A 7,469-nucleotide genomic window follows, 5' to 3' on the forward strand; every position below is an offset into this window, starting at 1 on the left:
CTGAAGTTGGACGCTTAACCGACTGAGCCCCCCAGGCGCCCCAAAGTAGTGACATATTTTATTCCACATTAGTTACCATAGACACAGATAGCAGTAGATTACACAGAATTCAAAACAAGATTAACCTCTACTGATCATCTAATAGTGAGTAGCTGATTCATTTTAGTCACGGAGTCTGGCCTGACTTTGGACCCCGGCTCCCGCCCTACACGGCCTGTGGAACCTTGGATCCCTCCACCCAAATGTCCTCATCTGTACAACGGGGATACGGGCAGCAGGTATTCATTAAGCACCTACTACGTGCCTCACAGCCTCATTTAATCCTCTGAATGACCTGATGGGGTGGGCACTGCGTTTGCTGTTCCCGTTTTAGAGAGACAGAAACCAGGGCACAAGGAGAGGGAGTTAACTCATCTAAGTTGAAAGAGGCAAGAATTCGAGTCCAGACTACCCGACTCCAGAGCCCACCTAACTCATCGGCTTGTTGTAAGGGTTAAATGAGACCATGTGTACAGTTTTAGCTCAGTGCCTCGCATATGGCAAAGTGCTCCACAAACACTGCCCTCTAAATTTAATTCCAGCTGAACATAATGGGAACCTAAACATAGTTTCTAAAACACATAGGGCACTTTTCTTTTCATGTAGAGGCAGCTCAGGGCTGGTATGGTAGGGATGGTAGTGCCACGATATGCCAATAATCTCCCAGCCTCCTGCTTAACCATCCTCAGCACATAACTTCCATGTTCAATGATGAACCATGGCCCAAGGTGGCTGCCGGGGCTCCAGCCATTACTTTAAAGTTCTGAGCAGGAAAAAGGAGGCGAAGAGAAGAAGGACCAAAAGGGGTCACCTTCTAGTGAGTGAGTAAACTCCATGAAGAGCCTTTTTAGCCCCACCTGGTGACTTCAGCTTACATCTTACTGGTTGCCTCTAGCTGTAAGCAGGGACGGGATGGGGGCCTTCTGGCTAGACACATGCCACACTAAATAAAACTGGAGTTTTGTTAGTGAAGAAGGGGAGAATGGATACTGAGAAGACAACTAAGGATCCCTGCCTTGCGCACTTTATATCGTCAGCATAAATAAAAAAAGAAAACTAGTTTAATGTTAGGCTAATACTATTCACCTAAAGCCCCACATATAAGAATGCAGAGCTCAGATGGAAGCAGGGAGAAGCGGGTGCCCTCAGTGCCCTCCGTGCTCCGTGGCGTGTGACCTTGAATTTGCACGGGAGGTGCCCAGGGTACTGTGCCCCAACAGTGTAAAAACTCCCTCTTCACCCGGGTCAAGTTACTTAACCTCTCTGTGCCTTGCTTTCATCACCTGGAAAATGGGGCTAAGAAGGGCATTCCGCAGTAAGATTCTGATGAGGGCCACAGGGGACACAACAGGGCAGGTATCAGTGCCGTACCTGGCCCTCCGTGCACGTGACTTAGGTGTCGTCTGACGCCGTGGTCGTCGTCATAACCTGCACAGAAACCTAATGTCTGGGCCTCTGGCTTCTCAAAAAGTGCTCTACTGGCTTTTTTTTTTTTTTTAAACCAATGTACCGAATCCCGCCGGGCTGGCAGGAGGCCCCCGGGGAATCTGGGGCAGCACAGAGCACGGCAGGGGGCCAGGGTGGGCCCCACCGCAGCATTTTTCCACACGCTCTGCCCGCCGGGCCCCAGCCCACGGTGGGAGCCGCGGTCCCCACAGAACGGCGCGTCCTGGGCAGACCAAGCGCGGCCGCCCCTGGTGATTCATGCATGACTGTGGGGAGCCGGGACCGAGGCCGAGGCGCCCCACTGCCAAGTGGGCCTCGCGGCTGGTCCCACTTTCCCCCGGGGCCGGAGGTCCCCCAGGCTGCCTTGCTAACCCTCAGAAGCTGGGACGCAGCCTGAATTCCAGCCCTGCTGGGTCACTTGTGGCCTGGGCTCCATCCAGGGCCTGAAGGAGGCGTGCTTCCTTCCTCCGACGCGGGCCCAGCAGATCCCCATCTGGACGAAGCGCCCGGAGTGTGATGATTGCTCAGGGGAACAGACGGAGCCCCCTCCCTCCCTCCCCGCCCAAATTCCAGTTGTCTATTAAAATCATATGTTTGAGGGGGGCACCTGGGTGGCTCAGTCGGTTCAGTGTCCGACTTTGGCTCAGGTCATGACCTCATGGTTCATGAGTTCGAGCCCCACGTCGGGCTCTGTGCTGACAGCTCAGAGCCTAGAGCCTACTTCAGATTCTGTGTCTCCCTCTCTCTCTGCCCCTCCCCTGCTCACACTCTCTCTCTGCTTCTCAAAAATGAATAAACATTAAAAAAAATTTTTTTTTAATTTTTAAAAGACCATAGGTTTGAGGACTTCAGACCTCAGTTTGAATCCCTAGTTGATAGTGTGGTTTCAAGTAAATTATATAAGCTCTGTGGGCTTCAGTTTCCTTATCTGTCAAGTGGGGACAGTAATAGTGTCCACCCCATTTGGTGAGGATGGAAAGAGGCAACGCAGGGGAAGGGCCACGCCTGGCACTAGCCACTATGATCATCTCATCATGGGGCTTTCCATGCCTCTGGTTAGGCCCCGTATCATCTCTTCAACCTCATCGTCCACCATCTTCCTTTCCTCAACTGCTCCAGCCATGTCAGGCTCTGCGTTGAGGGCACGCACACTCAAGGTCTTGCCTCAGGACCTTTGTACCTGCTGGTCTCATTGCCTGAGAGACTCTCCCACATAGTTCATTCCCTAACTCCTTTCAGGCTTTAGCCAATTGTCACCTTCTCAGTGAGGCCTCCGTGACGACCTTCTTTAAGACTGCAGGTCCCCCGTCACCAGTCCTGTTCCCTGCTTTCTTTGTCTCCACAGCACTTAGCCTTCACCTGGCATTATTTGGGGCACTATTTGTTTCTCCCCACGTCATCACTTATTTATTGCTGTATAACAAATGACTCCCAACCTAAATGGCTTAAAAGGACAGACATTGATTATCTTCTAGTTTTTGTGAGTCAGAAATGTGGGGGCAGCTCACCTGGGTGGTTCTGGCTCAGGGTCTCCCGTGAGGTTGCAGCTGGCACTAGTCTCCTCTGAAGGCTTGACTGAGGCCGGAGGGTCTGTTTCCAAGATGGTGCCCACGCACGGCTGCTGGCGGGAGGCCTCAGCTCCTCACTATGTGGACCCCATCACAGGCAGCTCGATGTGCTCACAACACGGCAGCTGGGTTCCCTCAGAGTGGGATTCAAGACAGGGCACGATAGAAGGCACAGTGTCTTTACAACCTGACCTCATAAGTCATCTCCATCATTCCTGTGAATGTGTGTGTGTGTGTGTGTGTGTGTGTGAGAGAGAGAGAGAGAGAGAGAGAGAGAGATTGAGAGAGACGTGCTGTCAGCACAGAGCCCAACGTGGGGCTTGAACCCATGAACTGTGAGATCACAACCTGAGCTGAAGTCAGACACTTAGCAACAACTGAGCCATCCACGTGCCTCTGGGAGTGGTCTTTCTCTCTTTTTTTCTTTCTTTCTTTTTCTTTTCTTTCTTTCTTAGTATTTTTTAATGTTTATTTATTTTTTAAGGAGAGAGAGACAGAGTGTGAGCAGGGGAGGGGCAGAGAGAGAGGGAGATACAGAATCCGAAGCAGGCTCTAGGCTCTGAGCTGTCAGCACAGAGCCCGACGCGGGGCTCAAACCCGCGAACCACGAGATCATGACCTGAGCTGAAGTCAGAGGCTTAACCTACTGAGCCCCCCAGGCGCCCTGTGTGACATTTCTAATAAAAGCCCAAGTCAATTCACTTACTGCTATTTGCTTTTAAGTGTAATAATCGTGGTGGGTTTGGATTAGAATCCGCTACATTAGAATTCCCAGAATTCCTTTCCCTGTGTAGTTTCTGGTTGGCATGGGCCACAGGAGACATTTTGGTTAGAGTGGGAAGGTAGAAGTAAAGAAGTATATATGCTATTTTTTAAAAGTTTAATTATTTTGAGAGAGAAAGGAGGAGGAGGAAGAAAGGCAGAGAGAGAAAGAATCCCAAGCAGGCTCTGCATGGTCACCATGGAGCCCATGAGGGACTCGAGCCGACAAACTGTGAGATCATGACCTGAGCCAAAATCAAGAATCAGGCTTCACTGACTGAGCCAGCCCGGTGCCCCGCAGAGATGCTATTTAATTCCTGAAGGGTGGGCTGTGGGGGCCCGGCTGTGGCTCACCCACACCTGCATCATCCTCAGCTCTCCTGGCTGGCGTGGGGCCAGTTACCAGCTCCTGAGTCCTGGGCAGGTGTCTCTTTAGTTTCATGATAAAGGATGCCACCTTCTCCAGCCGGTCACCTGGGTGGGGCTTCCAACCTGTCCGTGTGGCTCCAGGGTGCCCTCAGCGTCTCCAGCCCTCACTCACCCTGTCTTCCCGGAAGCTGCCCCGCTGACCCGAGGCTCCCGCATCCGCATCAACGAACCAGGCTCACACGGGCTGTTGAGCCACCTCCCATGTTTGCACAGTGTCAGATCCCTATGGCAAACCCTCCCTGCTGATTCTCCGATCAAACCCTTACAACCATCATTGAAGGCTAAGTCTCATGTGACGTACTTTCAGATAGGATAACCCAAGACTCTTCTCACGGCTCCACCATTTTCCAATAATGACATTGAATGCCTAGGAGCACAGAAGGACTAAGGAACACCTACGGGTATCACACATCACGGCTAGAAGCTCTGCTCGAAGTTTTGGGGGAAAAAAAACTCCGAAAACACACTCGAGATGAATGGCAGGTCTGTCCAGTGGGGTGCAGCGGTACCGAGGTAGAAAGAAATCCCTTTGCCTTTGACCCGGACTCACTGGTTCTCCCCAGTCACTTGGTGGTTTTTCCCCAGACCTGCCCCCGAGACCTTGGACATGGCTGTGGCTTTGAGGGCAGGAGCACCTCCGAGTTGGCTGCTGGAGAATGTGGACTGTCTAGTGGAAAATCCTGATGCCAATTTCAGCTGTGTTGCAACACGCGGCTAGACAGGGGAGAAAGTGCCCGCACACTAGGAAGTGATGTGTCTCCTTGGACGATATGCCAGCGACACTGCTCGGGACTCACAAGCTTTTCCAGACTCGCAGAGCAGAAGATGAACAGCCTTGCTGTTACAACCACAAGTAGTACATTCTTGAGCTCGTACATGAGTGTAGACGGAGATGCTCTCAAATGACCGAATCAAGCACAACCCACAAACAGTGAAAGAACGGTAAGCAAACCTATGATTGAGCTTATGTTAACTTAAGGAGAAAATAATAACAATTAACTTTCCCCTTATCCCAGCAAGGGAATAGCCATTAGAAAACCTGTGGGTGAACCTCCATGTATCCCCAGGAGGGGGAAAAAAATGAGGACATTCATAAATAAAATAAATAAATTTATTTAAAGAAGGAAAGGACAATTAGCAAATCCACGGATGAGACTTTGTTTGCCCAAGAGAGGACAGAATGTTTTCCAAAAATGTAAATGATCTTCAGTTTTTTAAAGATGGAAAAACTGACTTCAACTGTTTATTCCGGGGGTCGGCAAACGAGGGCCCACAGCTGGCTGGCTGTTTTTGTAAATGAACTTTGACTGGAACACAACTGTGCCCATTCTTTTAGCTATTGCCTGTGGCTGCTTTCATGTTACGAGGACAGAGTTCATAAGTTGGGACAGAGGCATCTGGCCTGTAAACCTAAAATATTTATTAAGTAATCCTCTGATAGCAGATTGCTGACCTCTGGTTTCTTCTAAAATCTCTGTGACCTGTGAAGTAGTCAACTCCTTTCCTATTGCTTCCGTGTTTCCAATAAATAAATTATACCTCATTGAAAAGTCTGACACCCCCTCTTGAGCCTCTTCTGACCTCACCACGCCTACTGTTCCAGAACTCTGGGATCGGGATCTAGCAGATCCAAAGGAGGGCCAGTTGAGCATCCACACAGAGCTGGGCGTCTGGACCAGTTCATGAACTACATGAACTACATGGCGTCATGAACTACGTCCACCGGGTCTCGTTGCCACTAGGGGCCGCTGTTGAACACGGGCTGCGCACATTCTCCCCAGCTCTCCCCGTTCAGCATGAGCATTGATCCCAGACCCGACTGTATGAGGACTTCCGGGGCCTGAAGGAGGTCCACCTCACCCGCCTGCCTTGTCAGAGGCAGCCCTCCCTCCCCGGGCTCATCTGGGTTCTCGGTCTCTGGCCAGGTGGGTACCTTGTTCTTCTCTTCCAGTGGGTGTTAGGGGGGAAATTTGGAGCCCACTCTGGTTTTTCCTGACTTCAGACCTTGAGGAGCAGTGACTGGATGTCCGAGCTCCTTCCTTCTCTAGAAGCCCAGCCTCCCTCAGCCCCAACCCCAGCCACTAAGTCTTTATGGTGAGAAAACTCCCTTTGTCAGGTCACACAATGTCTTTACAATTCCCTCAAGCAACATGCTACGTGTCCCTGTCGCGTGATCTGAGAGGGACCAGCTGCCTTCTGATCTGAGGTTTACTGTGAGGTGACCTGAGAAGGACAGCAGGCAGGTTCAGGGACCTCGTGACAGTCTAAAGGTGGGGGTAACCTCGAGCCCACTGAGCTAAGGCTCTGCTTACACCTCACGGGTCCTTCCCAGTTGTCATCAGTCTGAGATGGTTCCAATGATCCCCACTGGGTGGCCATCACTTCCTGGATAATCCTGTCCCCTTGAGAAGCCTGTCTAACCAACAGACTACCTCAGAGTTGGCGGGATGTCTCACTGTGGTTAGATTACAGAAGGTTCTAATTTCCGTCTTGCCACTAGACTCTCTCCCTTGCTGGTTGTGATGAAGCAACCTTACCAGCCAGCAGCCGGCTCACATGGTCACATGGTCAGCTCCACCTTGGGAGGCCACTACAGTGGGTAACCAACAGAGGGCTCCCCGGCGGCCAGCAGGGCACTGAGGCACCTCAGTCCAACAACCTGCAAGGCGCCAAATCCCCCACAAATCTCACCACCATGTGAGCGAGCTTGGAAGTAGATCCACCTCCAGTCGAGCCTTTGGATGAGCCCCCAGCCCCGGCAGACACCTCGGCTGCAGCCTTGTGAGATGATGAAACGGTGGACGAGCCAAGCCACGCTAGACTCCTGACCCACAGAAACTGTGAGATTGTTGTAACCGTGTGCTGTCTTATGCCACGAGGTTTGTGCTCATTTGATAAGGCAGCAATAAATAATACGCCTGCCTCTGGACCACACAGGTGCCTAACACCTGAAGCTGTCAGGTATTATAACTGTGTCTACCTTTTAAGAGTTCTACGTTTTTCAATAGTGACTGGCATGCAAATAAAAATACTTCATAGAAAAGTATGACCTCAACAGTTGAGTATTTGGAGACTGACTGTGAAGACTCAAGCAGAGTGGCTGGGTATTGGGTGGTATTATGGACTGAATGTTTGTGTCGCTTCAAAATTCGTATGTTGAAACCCCAACACGCAATGTGACGGCACTAGGAGGTAGAAGGTGGGCCTTTAGGAGGTGATTAAGCC

The sequence above is a fragment of the Hyaena hyaena genome, unplaced genomic scaffold (assembly GCF_003009895.1).
Source record: "Hyaena hyaena isolate Hyena2069 unplaced genomic scaffold, ASM300989v1 scaffold_42, whole genome shotgun sequence".
In the NCBI taxonomy this organism is placed as follows: Eukaryota; Metazoa; Chordata; class Mammalia; order Carnivora; family Hyaenidae; genus Hyaena; species Hyaena hyaena.